General features: G+C 40.0%; 1 protein-coding gene across 2 annotated transcripts in view; it reads right to left on the bottom strand.

Annotated features, from left to right (window-relative positions):
- The window catches only part of LOC136877614 (TATA box-binding protein-like 1), a 261,942-nt gene that overhangs the window by 206,730 nt on the left and 36,063 nt on the right, over positions 1–19,149 (bottom strand). Inside the window, exon 2 of one of the 2 annotated variants that reach the window (XM_068228686.1) lies at positions 18,941–19,125. The exons of the other annotated variant lie outside the window; for it this stretch is intronic. The gene's annotated coding sequence lies outside the window, so the exon portion shown is untranslated. The remainder of the gene's footprint in view (positions 1–18,940; positions 19,126–19,149) is intronic. 2 annotated transcript variants of the gene reach the window in all.

Raw genomic sequence — 19,149 nt, 5'->3', positions numbered from 1 at the left:
GAAAAAAGATTTATAAGAAAAAATTATATGTAATCTCAATTCAATTCGGATCAATCAAAAATGAAATTTATAACCCTTGATATCAACAATAAGAAACACCAAGTTGATGGCCAATGGAGATTATTACCTAATGAAGTGGTATATCGTGAAAGCAAATCAATAATAGATACAATGCGGAAAAGAAGAACTGCCTTTTTTGTTATACATTCAGAGTGCCAGAAACCCCGACTAGTGAAGCGGTTATTTAGTTACTTCTAGAAAAACAAAACAAAGAACACTTGATTCACAGAAATCATAAATGATTTAGAACAATTAAATTTATCAATGCTCCAAATTGAAGGCAGAGAAGAGAATTCTAAGGAATAAGCACTTGCGCTTCAAACTCGTAACATTTAAAAGAGGGAAGTACACCATTACTGACAACCAAAGGGCAGCCAGGTCCGATAGGATGAAGAAGTTTTGGGAGCGGAAGAAGAAGCCGAAAAGCTGACCCCATTTTACTACTATTAGACTTTACTGTATATGACCGATTAAAGTGCTCCAATGGGGGCGTAAAATATGTAAAAAATAATGGTAATAAAAAAATTTGCATTTCCAGTTTGATTTTGTGTTGATAATTCTGTAGTCGCCTGACCAAAAATCCTGCTCTTCCTGCCAACGTACATCACTTATACCAATTACATCAAACTTAATCTATCCATTCTTTTCAGATTCTCTAACCTACCACAACGATTCAAACTTCTAACATTCCATGCTCCAATTCGCAGACTGTCAGTATACATCTTCCTGATGATTGCCTCCTCTCATGTAGTCCCCACCTGGAGATCTGAATGGGGGACTATTTCACCCACGAGGAAGCCACCATCAGCACATCATTCATACAGAGAGAGCTGCATGTCATCGGGAGTTAGTTACGGCTGTAGTTTTCTGTTGCTTTCAGCCATGTGCCAGGATGAACACGACTAAGCCACGTTAAATATTATTACAAGACCATATCAATCAATCGTCTAGACTGCCGCCCTTGCAACTTCGTAAAGGCTCCCTTTCGATGAACCATTCGTTAGTTTGGTCTCTCGACAGATACCCATCCGATATGGTTGCACCTATGGCTCCGCTACCTACTTCATTGGGACACGCAAGCCTCCTCACCACAGCAAGATTCACAGGGGAGGGCATTACTGTTAATTTACATAATCTAAAATAAGGTGTTAATCAGCCAATGCCTATTTACGTTACTTTTAATGTAGCCTACTATATGCACAACGGTACGTAATTACGTGCTGAAATAAACCAATTCCCAGATTTCAAAATTTTGTATCTGTAATTTAGTGGCAATGCGTACTACCGGTTACTTTTTCCGAAGAACAACTGGTGGCCGCTTTAGGCAAGTTTCTCGATCTATGTATGATAAAAAAATTCCAGATAACCGCAAACCAATTAGCCTGCCTGGTGGCCGTGATCGTTAAGGTGCTGAAGTCTAAACGGTCTGACACCGTGGTTAGCCGGTTCGAGTCCCGTTGGTCGAAAAAAATTTTCACCATCAGAATGTTGACCGGCAGGGTAGGGGAGGTGGTGGTATACAATTTCTTATCATTAGAATGCATGCCAAAAGCCGGGATTAAATTTCAAACCTCTCCGCAGTGCCCATATGGAGTGAGAGCATATGACGCTGTTGATGGTGATTCGTCCGTCGGATGGGGACGTTAAACCTTGAGCAGACCCCTTGGTGCTATTCGACAGGAGTAGGCTATGTGACGGCACTGGGTTTCACCCTCTCCCAACTATAATATACACGTCATTCATTTCATCTCATTAACTCCACTCATGAGGTTGACGTCAGGAAGGGCATCCGGTCATAAAAACCCGCCACGACAGATTCATCTCACCTCATACCCGACCCCGTAGAGAAATGAATGGGACAAGGGTTGGACAACCAACCATAACCATAAACCAATTATTGTGCCCTGCCCTTTACTGGGACAAAATATATGTGAAATGCATTTGAGACGATTGAGTAAAAAGGTTTCAGTTAAGACGACATGTGAACCGCTTAACTAGATATAAAGTAACATAAGACTATGATATGCAGTAGAGTCATGCATGAGAGCCATTTATTTTCCAGTACTCAGCAATGTACTCTGAGAAGCACAAGATGCCGACCAACATGATTAGCTTAAAATTAGTTCTGTTCACTGTCATCTCTCTTTTCATGAAGTCTAGTTGCATAAAGGTGCATACAATCCCCCATCCACGCTGTACACAATAATCTGTAAGAACAGCAGACATCATTGCGATCCACTGTCAATTGCATTGAGCTATAATATGTATATATATATAACATAGATGTTAAACAAGCCATTGAAGTTGACTCTCAAAAGAACATCTACAAACCATACATCCTATACCTCAGTAAACACTGTTAAGATCCATCCAGACAGATGGTCGGTAACAGGCTTGTTATCTGGTAGCAGAGGCAGTGTAATCAATTACACAGTCTCATGAAGGGGTTGGTTATTCATCACCCTATGTTGGAGAACATCGTAGTAAATACTACCTATCATAAAAGACTATCAGCATCCTAAATCACCATCTCTATTATTCTTAATAATATATTACTTCGATAGAGTAATATGTACCTTTCTAATATTTTGACTTTCATTTAGAATTCAGGATCTTCATAGTCACTCACAATTTGTAAACCGATGTCATCTTAAAAATTTATTAAAAACTTAACTTTCAAACGAACAAGTTCAGAAGGTTCAAGATAAAGGATACCTGGAGACTTCTACGAACTACAAAAAGAGCAGTAATAGGGAGAAAGGCTGCCACAAGACGTTTAAGTTGAGCGACAATGGACCAAACTAGGGGTATAGAGGCACAGAAACAGTGCAGGATAGCCTAGTGAAGCAACAGTGGAAGCAGAAATTCAGGCACAACAGGAGATTAGGATGTAGTGTCCAATAGTTGTGAGCCCAGCATGTCTGTGAGTGATGTATTTTGGCTGAATGAACTATGGAACATTCTGACAGTTACTCGAATGACAAACATAAGTTAGGATTGCACTGAAAAGATTTGAGTTTAGTTATGAAAACTGCATTACTGCATAAGATTAAACATTGGTCCCCTAACAGCAGTCAAAATCAGCTTTCTGAAAATGTGTTATGTTAGACATGAACTACAGTTGGAATAGAGCCTGGGGATGAGGGAAAAAGGAAAAGGAGTGGTACTGGGATAAAATACTGGAGAGAAGGGTTATTTACAACCTGTACAAAAATTAAACTGCTGTAATGAGAACCAAGGGGGGAACGGGGTATAAAATAGAAACAACTATCCATACAGGAGTGAGGCAGGGGTGTAGTTTGTCCTCCCTTCTCTTCAATGTTTATGCAGAATAGGCATTAGTGTAAATTAAAGAGGAATTAGGAAAAGAAATCACAGTTTGAGAGGAAATCGAAACTTTTGAGATGAGCTAATGATATTCTTATCTTACCCAAGCCTGCAGGTGATTTGGAGAAACTGCTGAACAGCATGGACAGTCTTGGATAAGTAGTACAAGACGGGAAAAAAAAAAAAATTAATTACGATTTGTTTTACGTTGCACCGACACCGATAGGTCATATGGCGACGACGGGATAGGAAAGTTCTAGGAGTGGGAAGGAAACAGTTGTGGCCTTAATTAAGGTACTGCCCTCGCATTTGCCTGGAGTAAAAATTGGAAACCACAAAAAACCATCTTCAGGACTGCCAACAGTGGTGCTCAAACCCACTACCTCCCAGATACAAGCTCACAGCCGCGCATCCCGAACCACGCGACCAACTCGCCCAGTGAAAATAAATTTAAAACTAAAGTAATGTAATGCAGTCGAATAGTCAGGGTGATACAGAAAATATTAGATCAGGAAATAAAACCTAAAAGGAAGAAGATGAATACTGTACTAACAATGGTACAAGTAAGGCCATAAAAATGCATAGCAGCACATTAGAAAGAAGTTTTTGAAAACTTTTGTGTAGAGCATGGCATTATATGGAAGTGAAACTTGGACAAACAGTACAGAAGAGAAAAGAAGCTTTTGAAGAGTGGTGTTACAAAAGAATGATGGAGAAATGGGCAGATGAAAATGAAAGAGTGAAAACAACAAAGGCAAGGAAAACATCCCTTCAGTTCTCTTAGAGGGAAGCAGTCATCTTCAGATCGGCCATGGTGTAATAACGTTTACTGAGGGGAGAAGCCGCCTCCATCATCCCTCGTGTGCATTTGTGGTGGACATCTGACCGTAGTACATATCATTATGAAGTGAGGGGACCGGCCGATCTCCGCTGCAGTCTAAACCTTCCGAGCTCCATATCCCTCATTCTACGAGATGACGAGCAGTCAGTAGATATTGTCATCAATTTTATGAGGTCTGTTCGACCGTTTTTAACTGGGAAACTTTATTCTTGTTTTATTTCAACACTTTTTTTATTGTAGTTTACTTTAAAAAATGCTTTCTAAATTTTGTATGTTTTTTTGTTAGGCCTATAATCTTTAAAAATGCTTAATTGCCATCACCAGAACAGGTTTTCACTCTTTGCAGCATTGCTCACTGGAGCAACAGCTGCCTTGCGCATAGCAATCTACACAGGTGTAGGTGGAAGAAAAGACAAGCTTGACAAGTGTCCTACAATACTGTCTAGTCTTAGCAGGTGTAATCCAGGAATTAACCTTACGGTACACTTCAATAAGTCCATCTAGGGTAATGAATAGAACACTTCTTATTTTGAGGAGAATGAAGACCAGAATACTTAGTGCACTTGTTTGGAGGTTTGCACTGCTCCAAGTCTTGAGTTTCTTTTCGGCATGTATCGTGGATCGATTTGAACAAGATACCATGTATCCGAATCTTTAAGAGTTACAGTGCTGCACGAGGGCAGGACATATAACCTCTGATTGCAATGATAGGTTGTTACGTTGTCCCTTTCTAGAAACACTGACAACTTGAAGACAACAATGAAAGCACCGACTGCAGTATCTTTGCAGTTGACTTTGCACATAATGCACCTAACGTCATGGCTCAAGTCCGCCACTAGCTCATCATTGCCCAAAATCAGGTCGCACAGCAAGAATACTCTGCGGACCACATTCAGAAAATAGGTGAAAGATCTGTTTGGTCAACCTCTTTCCTAACAATCGTTTGAGGTGACTAAAGTCGCGCCAGTCTTTTGCGGATCGTGTGTCTCTATTTTATAATATTATAGGTTAGGATCCACCTTTCAATACTCCGTAATAAGATGGTAAAAAGTAGTTACAACCTGTTTAATGGGACCGGTTTCAACACATTTTAAGTGTCATCATCAGCCAATTTGCGAAGATCTTAAAACAACTAGCACATTGAATACAGGCAAAAAATTAACATTGTATCATAACGTAGCAATTCAGTAAATGTTCAAAACACAATAATCACAGTCAAGAGAGTAAACAGAACATCACTATCTTGCGCCGAAAACAAATATAGCTGAAGTTCATAAGCAGGTCAAATATTCGCTTATGTAAAGTCGTTGCTAGGCAGGTCTTGTAGGCATTTGTTTCTCCGGCCGAAGAGCAAAAGGTGACGTGAATGAAGTCCTAGGAAAACAGTGTAGGATTTAATTTCGTCAAATTTCAAAGTGGATATATAGGTTTTATAAAATAATTTAAAACGTTAAAAAAGAATAAAGCCAAATAAAAAATATATTTAAAAAATAGGAAGAAATAATGAAAGAAATACGAGGTTCAACTCGAAACAACTTGCCGTAGTAACTGATAAAGAAATGATAAATAGAGAAAGGGGGGGACGTTAATTAGAGGGTGGTGATGGTGGTGGTGGTGGTTATTGTTATTAGAGGAAATACAATTGGGCAACAATCCTTAATATAATACTAATTCGAAGAAAAAAGAAAAAAAAGAACCGACACTTCGAAAAATGAAGATATCGGTTAAAGGAAGACAAGGGCCACGAAGGGCGTGAAAATGAAAGACTCCCTAGCCCTCGCAAACCTAATAGCATCGGGGTCGGAAAAGAACAAGAATTGACCAAGGGAGGTCGGACAGGATAGATGAAAGTGAGGAGCCTGGCACAAGTAAGTGGAAGCAATGCCAGGACTCAGCTAAGGGCCCCGTGGTCGCCAACCCACGCTCTGAAGTTCAGAGCCCCTGGGGGATGGAGGATGGGAAGGAAAGAAAAAATAGAAGGGATCCGATACTTCGAAAAATGAAGATATCAGCCAAAGGAAGACAAGGGCCACGAAGGGCGTGAAAATGAAAGACTCCCTAGCCCTCGGAAAACTAATAGCGTCGGGGTCGGAAAGGAACAAGAGTTGACCAAGGGAGGTCGGACAGGATAGATGAAAGTGAGGAGCCTGGCACAAGTAAGTGGAAGCAATGCCAGGACTCAGCTAAGGGCCCCTCACTTTCATCTATCCTGTCCGACCTCCCTTGGTCAATTCTTGTTCTTTTCCGAACTTCAGCTATATTTGTTTTCGGCGCAAGATAGTGATGTTCTGTTTACTCTCTTGACTGTGATTATTGTGTTTTGAACATTTACTGAATTGCTACGTTATGATACAATGTTAATTTTTTGCCTGTATTCAATGTGCTAGTTGTTTTAAGATCTTCGCAAATTGGCTGATGATGACACTTAAAATGTGTTGAAACCGGTCCCATTAAACAGGTTGTAACTACTTTTTACCATCTTATTACGGAGTATTGAAAGGTGGATCCTAACCTATAATATTGTACATCTTATTTCTCTATTCAATACGGAACAATAATGAAGTTTTTAACTTTAAATGTCTCTATTTTGTTATGGATTTTCTTGTTGGATCTCAGTGTTCTCCCCAGAAATTTTCATCAACCAGGTGGCAGGAATCAGTAGCCAGGCAGGGAATACTACGCAAAAAATGGATAAAAAAATTTTCAATTTATTCCCCTCAGGACAATAATAATAATAATAATAATAATAATAATAATAATAATAATAATAATAATAATAATAATGGCTCAGATACCAGGTGCAAACATCTTAATTTGTCACCATCTGGCTGCTTGCTCTTCAATTTCGACGTTGTGTTTTACTCTTGACCTACTAGATGGCAGATTAAACCGAATCTCTCTTGGGCGCCTAAGGCTAAATTTTAGTGAATTTTTTCGGCTAAATACCAAATATCTCACCAGATATCTTTTACATGTTGACATTGTACAACACAGAGTATTGCCCTTCAAAAATCTGACGACCTCTGTCGGGTTCGAACCCAGTATCTCTATCACTGATCCACAGAGGGCATTAACAGTAACAGCAGACAGCTAAATTATTTTACTGTTATTATCACGAACAGGATGTTATAGTGTTCTACTGCTCGTTCATGAACAAACACCGGGGCATGTGGAGTGCTATATGGCTTTGTGACATCATGAGGAATCGAGAGCTCTTGTGCAATTCCACGTTAATCCAGACACCGCTAGCACACGACACTACGTTAAATCAAGCTAAACATTTAAACTCTGATATTATTGAAATGGCGGATGGAGAGTGGGCTTCAGCATATAGGTAGCCACGGCTGGTCCGTGGTCCGACAGCTCTGCACTCTGACCAGCCAATCGAGCAGAGCATGGGTGGCCACGGTTTTACGCCTTTGTATTCAGGAGACGGAGATGGGTTAGCCCCAACCGTCGGCTGTCTTGAGAATGGTTTTCCGTGGTTTTCAATTCTCCTGCACTAAAGCGAATGCCAGGGTAGTTTGTAGTATAGGCCACGGCCGCCAACTCTCTCACCTTCTCCACACATCTCCTTCTCGGATACAAATCACCTGGCCTGAGAGATGGCGTCACCATCTAAGAGGCCTGCCTTCCACTTCAGTTTTACAGTATTTACATTTTAATTTGGAGCATGCTATTCAAATATGTATTAATATTATGTAACTAGCACATACCTAGGTTATGTTAGCCGGGCAGTCCGTAAAAACGGCAGGGCGGTGCACCTACTAAAATGGTCCTAGAGAAAACATTGGATCTTTTATGTGGATGCCATTCTTGTAGTTGGATCCCATGATTCCCCTAATTATTCTGAAACTCCTTTATCTCCAGGTCTTCGAGGAGACCTTTATTGGCATTTAGGGATAGGGTTTCGGCTATATACATAACTACCGGCTTCACAACAGTTTCACAGTGACGAATCTTAGTGTTTTGGGAAAGGCTTTTTTTTTTTGTTGTTGTTGTAGATCGTGCTTGAATTTTATTATATATTCAAACATTTTTTATGGACTGAATATTAGGAACAAATGAATGGATGAAAACCATAATGGTAGCATTTTGCATTTTGTTCATTCAGAGAAAAAGGCATTTAACATCTTCAACACTCATATACAGCATGCTATTTGCAGTCATACCACCCATCTCTAGAGCACAGAATATTACCGCTATCACTTGAATCCCTTTGCTGGTGAAATGATACATCCTCCCGGAGTTACATCCTGCACTTAACTCATTTTTTAAAAATGTCACTTATGTCATTATGGTTTTCATCCATTCAAATGTAAAAATACATTTATGTTGAAATTCATTTAAACCGCAGTGGTACATAAAAGTTAGGAAATTTGTTTAGAAGGGTAATAGGGAGGTACATTCAGGGAAACGGGGTGGCCTAGGGAGCGGTGATAAGGAAACCGGGGAATTGGAAATCAAGTGGGGATGACATAAAAATGTTAAGTGCTCAACTGTAGAAGTATTGTAAAGATGATGATGCTAGTTGTTTAAAGGGGCTTAACATCGATGGTCATCGGCCCCTAATGAAACGAGATGGACGACACATGATATAATTAAAATTTTAAAATGTATCCACTGACTGGAATTTAAAAAAATGGTGACGAAAAATGGTTATTAGATTAAAACAATCAGTGGATCTAATCTGCAATGCCTTATTGCTAATAAAATAGTAAATACAGGTGACAAAGGAATAAGGCATTGCCTGGAATACAAATATATATATATAAAATTAAACTTAGAAGTAAAAATAACACACTAAAATGCGCAACAGAACTAAAATGAAGTCAATGGGATAAAAGTGCAGTTAACACAAATACACTAGGACGAAGGACTTCATTACACACGATAAAAAAGACCACTATCCCTCATAAAACAGATGCCGAGGTCTGTGGACTGCTTGTCATCACGCAGCATGAGGGAGATGGTACACAGGAGTTTTAGACTACGGTGCAGACCGACCAGGTTCTCTCTCTCTCTCTCTCTCTCACACACACACACACACACACACACACACACACACACACACACAGTATTGTAAAGAAAGGAATAGAATTAATTTAATAGATATATACTTACCAGATATTGTAATTGGAATTGAATCATGGCTGAGAAATGATATAATAGATGCAGAAATTTTCTCATGGAACTGGAGGGTGTATCGTACAGATATGATAGGAACGATAGCAGGCGGAGTATACATTCTCGTGAAAGAAGAATTTATAAGCTAAGAAAAAGTTAAAGATGACAAACACTAGGTGTAACGCTCGTCTCTAAAGTTAATAGGCAACTTAATGTCTTTGGAGTGTACAGACTGGGAAAGGGTAGCGCAGACGCGGATTCAGAATTATTTGATAAGATAATCAGCTATGTGGGAAACGATAAGGAAAGGAGCGTGATTGTAGCAGGTGATCTCAATTTACCAAATTTCAATTGGGAAGGTAATGCGAACGACAGGAAGCATGACCAACAAATGGCAAATAATATGGGAAGGGCATCTGATTCAGAAAGTGATGGAACCAACTAGAGGGAAGAATATTCTGGATGTGGTACTGGTAAAGCCAGATGAGCTCTATAGAGAAACCGAAGTAATAGATGGTATTAGTGATCACGAAACTGTTTTTGTGGGAGATAAAAATAAATGAGAAAGGAAGAAAGATATTAAAATTAGGACTATAAGGGAGTACCATATGGTTGATAAAACAGGCATGAGGGAGATAGTAAAAAGTAACTATGATCGGTGGAAAACGGTAAATAAAAACGTAAACAGAGTCTGGGATGGGTTCAAAGCAATTGTTGAGGAATGAGAAAATAGGTTTGTACCTTTAAAGCTGGTAAGGAATGGTAAAGATCGACTACATTATAATAGAGAAGTAAAGAGACTAAGAAGGAGGTGCAGGTTGGAAAGAAATACTCAATACTGTCCACACTTAACCAACTGCAGCTATTGAGCTCTGTGATAAGATTTCTGGAGATGTACTAAAGACAATGGATTGGGATACAGCACCATATCTTAAGTACTTATTTGATTATTGTTTGCTTGAAGGAGCTATATCAAATGAATGGAGAGCTGCTATACCTGTGCATAAAGAAAAGAGTGATAGACATAAAGCTGAAAATTACAGGCCAGTCAGATTGACACGCATTGCATGTAAAGCTTCGGAAAAGCATTCTTTCTGATTAGACTTCTTTGCGAAATTAATAAACAGTTCGACCTAAGGCAGTTCGGATTTAGGAAAGATATTCCACTGAAGCTCAACTTGTAGGATTCCAGCAAGATATAGCAGATATCTTGGATTCAGGAGGTCAAATGGACTGCAACGCAAATGACCTATCTAAGACATTTGATAGGGTAGATCAGGGGAGACTACTGGCAAAAACGAGTGCAAATGGACTAGGCAAAAGGGTGAATAGGTGGCTATATTTCTAGAAAATAGAACTCAGAGAATTAAGAATAGACATAGGTTTACCTGGCCCCATAATAATTAAGAGGGGAATTCCTCGAGGCAGTATTATTGGACCTGCATGTTTTCTTATATAAATGATAAGAGTAAAGAACTGGAATCAGAGTTAAGGCTTTCTGCAGATGATGTTTTTCTGTATAGAGTAATAAATAAGTTATAAGATCGTGAGCAACTGCAAATTGACCTCGATAATGTTGTGAGATGAAGAGTAGGCAATGGTAAGATGATAAACGGGGTAATCACATAAACAGGATTGTAAATAAAGGATACAGATCTCTCCACATGGTTATGAGTGTATTTAGAGGTTGTAGTAAGGATGTAAAAGAGAGGGCATATAAGTCTCTGGTGGACCCCAACTAGAGTATGGTTCCAGAGTATGAGACCCTCACACCAGGATTACTTGATTCAGGAATTGTAAAAAATCCAAAGAAAACCAGCTTGATTTGTTCTGGGTGATTTCCGACAAAAGAGTAGTGTAGCGTTACAAAAATGTTTGACCTGGGAAGACTTAGGAGAAAAGAGACGAGCTGCTCAACTAAGTGGCATGTTCCGAGCTGTCAGTGGAGACATGGAGTTGACTGACATTAGAAGACGAATAAGTTTGAGTGGTGTCTTTAAAAGTAGGAAAGATCACAATATGAAGATAATGTTGGAATTCTAAGAGGACAAATTTCAGCAAATATTTGTTTATAGGAAGGGGAGTTAGGGAGATGTTCAGTAAATTTTCCAATTTAGGAAAAGACTAGGAAAACAACAGATAGGAAATCTGCCACTTCGGTGACTGTCCTAAAAGCAGATCAGTAGTGATTGAGGAATACTACTGCATGCAACATAGTTCCTGTTAGGCACATAAATGAGCGAATGATATGGGTAGACTTGGCAGTTGGATGAATTAGGACAAGAACTGTCTCAGTATACTCGCCATTTGAGGGTTGGAAATAGAACTGAAGGATACAAAAAGAGTGATTGGTAACTGTAGGGAAGATGTGGAAGCTGATAGGAAAAATTTGCTGGACTTCTGTGGGAGTATAGGTATACTCCAGCAGTTACAAGTAGATTCTTCAAGCATAAGGCTATTCACTACTACACATGAGAGGGTCAGGGCACCAGATCCATAATAGACTGTCTTAACAGACTTCAAATTCAGAAAATCTGTTATCAATGTTTGCATTTTACAGGGATTTTTCTATGATACAGACCACTATCTGATCTGTAGTGAACTAAATATCTCTAGGCTTAAGATCATCATCATCACTAATTCTTTCCAGTGAGCTGGGTAGGATGTGTAACCCACGAGGGGTCACGTGCCGAGTATAACGCCAGGAGTCGCATACGGTCGTTTCGACCGGAAATCAATAAAACACCAAACGCTTACTTAATACGCTATTTGCTGTTACAGTAATATAAGGTAATACTATTTAAGCACAGACAAACACTTTTTACACAATCATTATAATGAGATAGCCTTTGGTGATGAAATTGAAAATAAAAATTCAAATTCTGTTTATGGAAAATACTTTTAAAATAATGTTTAATTTTATTTAATATACATCTAGACAATGCTGCTCCTCACTCTACTCAACAATTATTGATAACAGTGCAATTTCCGCATTATAAACAAGTCTACGCCATTAGTCGCGTACGGTTGAATAGACCGGAGACAGGTAACATGAGGAATCGTGTGTGAACAAAACGACCGGACAGCCAGCTTGTCACTCACTGAAGGAGTGGAGAGGGATAACAGTGGTGTGACAGAAGTGTGGACGAGTCCATGAAAGGTACTGAGAGGGAGGAAGTATAATAAATAGGGTTCCCAGAAGGATTGATCAAATTAAACAGATATGGTTGAAACGACTGGACGCGACCCCTCACGGGTTAAGAACGATGTGCCTCCATTTATTCCGGTCTTGGGATGCTGCTTTTCTCTCGAGGGCAAGTCATGTTTCTCCTCTCTCCTCTAGGTCTTATCTGATCTAACCACCTTTCTCTAGGGAGTCCAATTGGTCTTCGTCCTGGAATCTTTTCAAGATACTTCCTTGGTGTTGAAGTCACCTGGATCCGTTTAACATGTCCTAGCCACTTCAGCCTTGCAACACTGAGCCTTTCTTCCATGGTCGGGTTGACCTGAAGATCTCTTCGTATCTGATCATTCCTAATTCTGCCCTTCCTTGTTTTCTGTACAGCTTATCTAAGGAACTTCATTTCAACAGCTTGCAGTTGACTGACTTTCTCTTTTATGTATGATGCAACTCTCCAGACTATATGTCATGATGGGCAGGAGACAACTCTTAAACAGGGTCTGTTTAGCCCTCTGAGGAATTCCCTTGTCCCATACTGTGTTCCATACTTGATGGAAGAAGTTGGATCCTTTTTGCACCGTGTTCAACACTTTGTTCTTGGCACTTCCATCATTTGATATTGTAATCCCCAAATATTTAAAGGATTTTGCACACATTATCTTCTCTCCCTTGAGGGTGAGGTTACAAGGTGTATTTGACCTACTAACTTTCATTACCACTGTTTTGCTCTTACTCACAGTTAACTTATATTCTTTAAACTTCGTGCTCCAAAGATCCAGTCTCCTCTGAACATCTCACTCCAAATGGCAACATCAGCAAAAACAAATGCATTAAGATCTTCCTTATCTGTTACTTTGAATTTCTTTATAATACCAGTAGTAGCCATGAGTGAAATGAAGAGTAATGGGAAAAGAGAACTCCCTTGTTGGACACCTCTTCTTGTTTTAAACCACTGAGATCTTCCATCTCCTACTTCACTACTTCCACAACCATCATACAACATCTGAAATTTTTTAATTAGTGCTTTTGGAATGTTATGTTTTTCTAAACATTCCCATATTTTTCCTCTCTCCACCATGTCATATGCTTTTTCCAAATACAAAAACACCATTATTTATTATTAAGCCCTTCCCCTTTTTCCAAAACTTTTCAATTAGCTGAGTCAAAAAACTAGGTCTGTGGTTCCTCTATTTCTTGTAAATCCATGTTGATCCTCTTCAAATTGATCTTTCATTATTTCTCTCAATCTCTGTTCCACAATCTTCTAGATGGCAATGTGACAAAAGTGTGATGCCTCTATAATTGGTGCACTTCCTTCTACTTCCTTTTTTTCCAGTCATCTGGCAACCCCCCGCGTTCGATGTAGCCACCGTATTTCAGGGATTGCAGCTGCCTTAATCATGTCTGCCGTTAGTTCATCTGCTCCCGCTGACTTTCCACTTTTCATTTTATTCAGGGCATTTTTTGTCTCTTTCCAAGTAATGGGAGATTGTTCTTTCTGTAATTCATTAGTGACTTTGGTAACTTGCTCTTGTTCACACTCCCCATTCAATGATTTTTCAAAATAACTCTTCATCTCTTCTTAGATTCCTACCATGTCTCTGATAATGATCCCGTCCTCTGTTCCAATAGCTTTAATGTCTTCCCTATTTGATGTTTTCCTATTCATTAACCCGTATAACTTTTTCTGATTTCCTTTACTTTCTTTATCAATTCTTTGAGTGAACAGTTCCTGGCTCTTCTCCTTTTCTTCTTTCATTACTCTTTTTACCTGGAGTTTCTTATTCCAGTTCCAGTCTTTCTGTTTTCATCGTCCTTTGGTACAATTCCCTGAGCCTGATTATGTTTCTCAACATCTTTGTTTTTCTTTGCTTTCTTTCTTTAATATTATATGCTTTACTCTATCATTCCACGAAATTGTTTCTTTCTCCTTGACTTTACCTTTCATTTCACCACATACCTCAATAGCACAGTTAACTATTGTTCTTAATGCATTCCACTCTTCATCAACACTACCTGTCTCATATTTTGGCAATTTAGTCACTATCAAATTTTAAAAATCTCTTCATTTCTTGATTTTTCAGTTTCCATTCTATTACATTTACATTACATTATAGACTGTTATGCCTTTCAGCGTTCAGTCTGAAAGCCTCTGAGAATTCACTAAACGTCGCCACAATCCTCGATTTGCAACTAGTGTTGTGGCCTCATTTAGTTCTATACCTCTCATCTTTAAATCGTTAGAAACCGAGTCTAACCATCGTCGTCTTGGTCTCCCTCTACTTCTCTTACCCTCCATAACATAGTCCATTATTCTCAAAGGTAACCTATCCTCCTCCATTCACCTCATGTGACCCCACCACCGAAGCCGGTTTATGCCTACAGCTTCATCCATCGAGTTCATTCCTAAATTAGCCTTTATCTCCTCATTCCGAGTACCCTCCTGTCATTGTTCCAACCTGTTAGTACCAGCAATCATTCTTGCTACTTTCATGTCTGTTACTTATAACTTATGAATAAGATATCCTGAGTCCACCCAGCTTTCGCTCCCATAAAGCAAAGTTAGTCTGAAAACAGACCGATGTAAAGATAGTTTCGTCTGGGAGCTGACTTCCTTCTTACAGAATACTGCTGATCGCAACTGCGAGCTCACTGCATTAGCTTTACTACACCTTGATTCAATATCACTTACTATATTACCATCCCGGGAGAACACACAACCTAAATACTTGAAATTATCGACATGTTCTAGCTTTGTATCACCAATCTGACATTCAATTCTGTTGAATTTCTTGCCTACTGACATCAATTTAGTCTTCGAGAGGGTAATTTTCATACCATACTCATTGCACCTATTTTCAAGTTCCAGGATATTAGACTGCAGGCTTTCGGCACAGTCTGCCATTAAGACCAAGTTGTCAGCATAGGCCAAACTGCTTACTACATTTCCACCTAACTGAATCCCTCCCTGCCATTTTATACCTTTCAGCAGATGATCCATGTAAACTACAAACAGCAAAGGTGAAAGATTGCAGCCTTGTCTAACCCCTGTAAGTACCCTGAACCAAGAACTCATTCTACCATCAATTCTCACTGAAGCCCAATTGTCAACATAAATGCCTTTGATTGATTTTAATAATCTACCTTTAATTCCATAGTCCCCCAGTATAGGGAACATCTTTTCCCTCGGTACCCTGTCATATGCTTTCTCTAGATCTACGAAACATAAACACAACTGCCTATTCCTCTCGTAGCATTTTTCAATTACCTGGCGCATACTGAAAATCTGATCCTGACAGCCTCTCTGTGGTCTGAAACCACACTGGTTTTCATCCAACTTCCTCTCAACGACTTCTAAAATGCCAGTGAATACTTTGCCTGGTATACTAATCAATGAGATACCTCGATAGTTGTTGCAATCCTTCCTGTTCCCTTGCTTATAGATAGGTGCAATTACTGCTTTTGTCCAATCTGAAGGTACCTTACCAACACTCCACGCTAATTTTACTACTCTATGAAGCATTTACTGCCTTCCCACTATACTTCACCATTTCAGGTCTAATTTCATCTATTCCTGCTGCCTTATGACAATGGAGTTTATTTACTATCCTTTCTACTTCCTCAAGCATAATTTCACTAACATCATTTTCCTCCTCCCCATGAGCTTGGCTGTTTGCAACACCACCATGATGATTTCCATTTACATTGAGAAGATGTTCAAAATATTCCCTCCACCTCTCCAGTGATTCCCTGGGATCTATTATGAGTTCACCTGAATTACTCAAAACACTGTTCATTTCCTTTTTCCCTCCCTTCCTAAGATTCTTTATTACTGTCCAGAAAGGTTTCCCTGCTGCTTGACCTAGCCTTTCCAGGTTATTACCAAAATCTTCCCATGACTTCTTTTTGGATTCAACAACTATTTGTTTCGCTCTGTTTCTTTCATCTACGTACAAAACCCTGTGTGCCTCGGCCCTTGTTTGGAGCCATTTCTGATAAGCCTTCCTTTTACGTTTACAGGCTGCTCTCACTTCATCATTACACCAAGATGTTCGCCTTTTCCCATCTTTACACACAGTTGTTCCTAGGCATTCCCTTGCTGTTTCTACTACAGCATCCCTGTATGCCACCCATTCACTTTCTATATCCTGAACCTGCTTACTGTCTACTGTTCGAAACTTCTCACTAATCATATCCATGTAATTCTAATTTCCTCATCCTGGAGATTTTCTACCCTTATTCGTTTGCAGACAGATTTCACTTTCTCTATCCTAGGTCTAGAGATACTTAGTTCACTACAGATCAGATAGTGGTCTGTATCGAAAAATCCGCGAAAAACTCGTACATTCCTAACAGATTTCCTGAATTCGAAGTCAGTTAAGATATAGGCTATTATGGATCTGGTACTCCTAGCCTCCCATGTGTAGTGGTGAATAGCCTTATGCTTGAAGAATGTATTCGTAACAGCTAAACCCATACTAGCACAGAAGTCCAGCAAACGCTTCCCATTCCCATTAGCTTCCATATCTTCCCCACATTTACCAATCACCCTTTCGTATCCTTCAGTTCTATTCCCAACTCTTGCACTGAAATCGCCCATTAGCACTATTCTATCCTTGCTGTTGACCCTGACCACGATGTCACTCAATGCTTCATAAAACTTGTCATTCGCTCATTTACGTGCCTAACAGAAACTATGTTGCGTGCAATGGTATTCCTGATAAAGAGCCCTACCCCAGACTCTGCCCTTCCCTTTCTAACACCCGTCAAGTACACTTTATAATCTCCTATCTCTTCCTCATTATCTCCCCTTACCCGAATATCACTTACTCCTAGCACATCCAGATGCATCCTCTTTGCTGACTCAGCCAGTTCTACCTTCTTTCTTCCATAAGCCCCATTAATATTGATAGCTCCCCATCGAATTCCATTTTGTTCGCCAAGTTGTTTCCAAGGAGTCCCTCGCCTGTCAAATGGGAGTGGGACTCCATTACTACCATAGGTCCGAGGCTTGCTTAAAGTGTTCTGAGCTCGGTAAATTCATAAAGCAGGATGCTACCCTACTTGCACATAGTCCAAGTGAGGATCTCTCCTCGAACGGGTTATGGACCACCGGTGAATTGTATAGTCCTAGCCGCCTGATCACAAGGAGGGCCATGACTCAGAATATGTCCAAGATGCCCACTCCCATTCCATAGCAACTGGTATCCCAACTCTCAGGACCACTTACTAGGCCACTCAGCCGTTGCCCATGGTTCACAAACTAGGACGTGACTACAGTAACCCACGAACAGTTTCCATTCTATGCCTGCAGTAAAGAAATTGCAGAAGATTAAAGAATGGGAGTGGTTGTTGGAAAATGAAGTCGCACGAGTGTGTTTTCTAACATGGCCAGGTCCGTAACATTGCGAGATAGCTTTGTTATGTGACAGTGTTGGTGTTGAAGAAGAAGAAAAGGCCATAAACCCTGACATTACTGACCACACAGAAAACATTAGCCTTGGGAGAATTCCATTCGTGCTCAATTGCAGCATGTGGGTGTTCGGTTCCCCAAATCCGAACATTGTGATGATTGATACAGCAATTAATATGGAAGGTTGCTTCATCACTTAAAAATGAGGCGCGAAAAGGTATCTTCATCATCATTTTCAATGTTTAGCATCCCAGCACAGAATTCCATCTGTTGTCCCTTATCAACATGTCTCAGTGCCTGAACCAGCTGAAGTCTGTATGGTTTCATGTGTAGGTGTCTTTTCAGGACGTGCCAGATACTGGTACTGCTCACCTGAAGCTGACGGCGACCTTGAGATATGGATTTCCGGGAGGTCCGAGTAAACGCCTCTTCGATTCTCCTAACATTTTCTTCTCACCGTGCAGTTCACGGTCGACCAGGGCTTTTCCTTTACACAAACATCCTGTTTCCTGGAACTGTTGGAACCACCATCGGATGTTCTTGGGAGAGGGCCTGTATGCTTCGTCGTTAAATCTCCTATAGAACTTGCGTTGCACCGTGACCACAGACCCGGTCTGTGCGAATGCAACAACACAGAACGCTTTGTGCTGAGTGAGCTCACTGCTGTGCAGGTTGAATGGAGTCGGGGGGGGGGGAGGCGCGGAGCACTCTACTGACTACTGATAGAAATGTAAGGCCACGCCCTTTGTAAAGATATAAATATATACAACTGCGTGGCTTGAGTACAGCACAATAAGTGTTTTAAGGAAATTCTAAAAACTTTTTTTTTTCATAGTGTCAAACTTCTATGTTTTAAGACCATCTTTAAAACAACTGGGATTCAAATACGTTGTTCTACAGGCGATATGGCTGAAGATGACCTTTGAATAGGTTGAAACTAGACCCATTACATGTTTATTTAATTTGTATTGAAAAGGCGGATTTAACTCACTTATTTTAATTTGGGAAGGAAACCACCGTGGCCTTAACTGAGATACAGCCCCAGCATTTGCCTGGTGTGAAAATCAGGAAACAACGGAAAAACCATCTTCGGGGCTGGCGACGGTGGGGCTCGAATCCACTATCTCCCGGATGCAAGCTGACAGCTGCGCGCCCCTAACCACGTGGCCAACTCGCCTGGTAGTAATATTTAATGATGTA

Source organism: Anabrus simplex, chromosome 7 (genome assembly GCF_040414725.1).
Source record: "Anabrus simplex isolate iqAnaSimp1 chromosome 7, ASM4041472v1, whole genome shotgun sequence".
NCBI lineage: Eukaryota > Metazoa > Arthropoda > Insecta > Orthoptera > Tettigoniidae > Anabrus > Anabrus simplex.
Note: the sequence above shows the minus strand (reverse complement) of the source record. Positions and strands in the feature narration are given on the sequence as shown.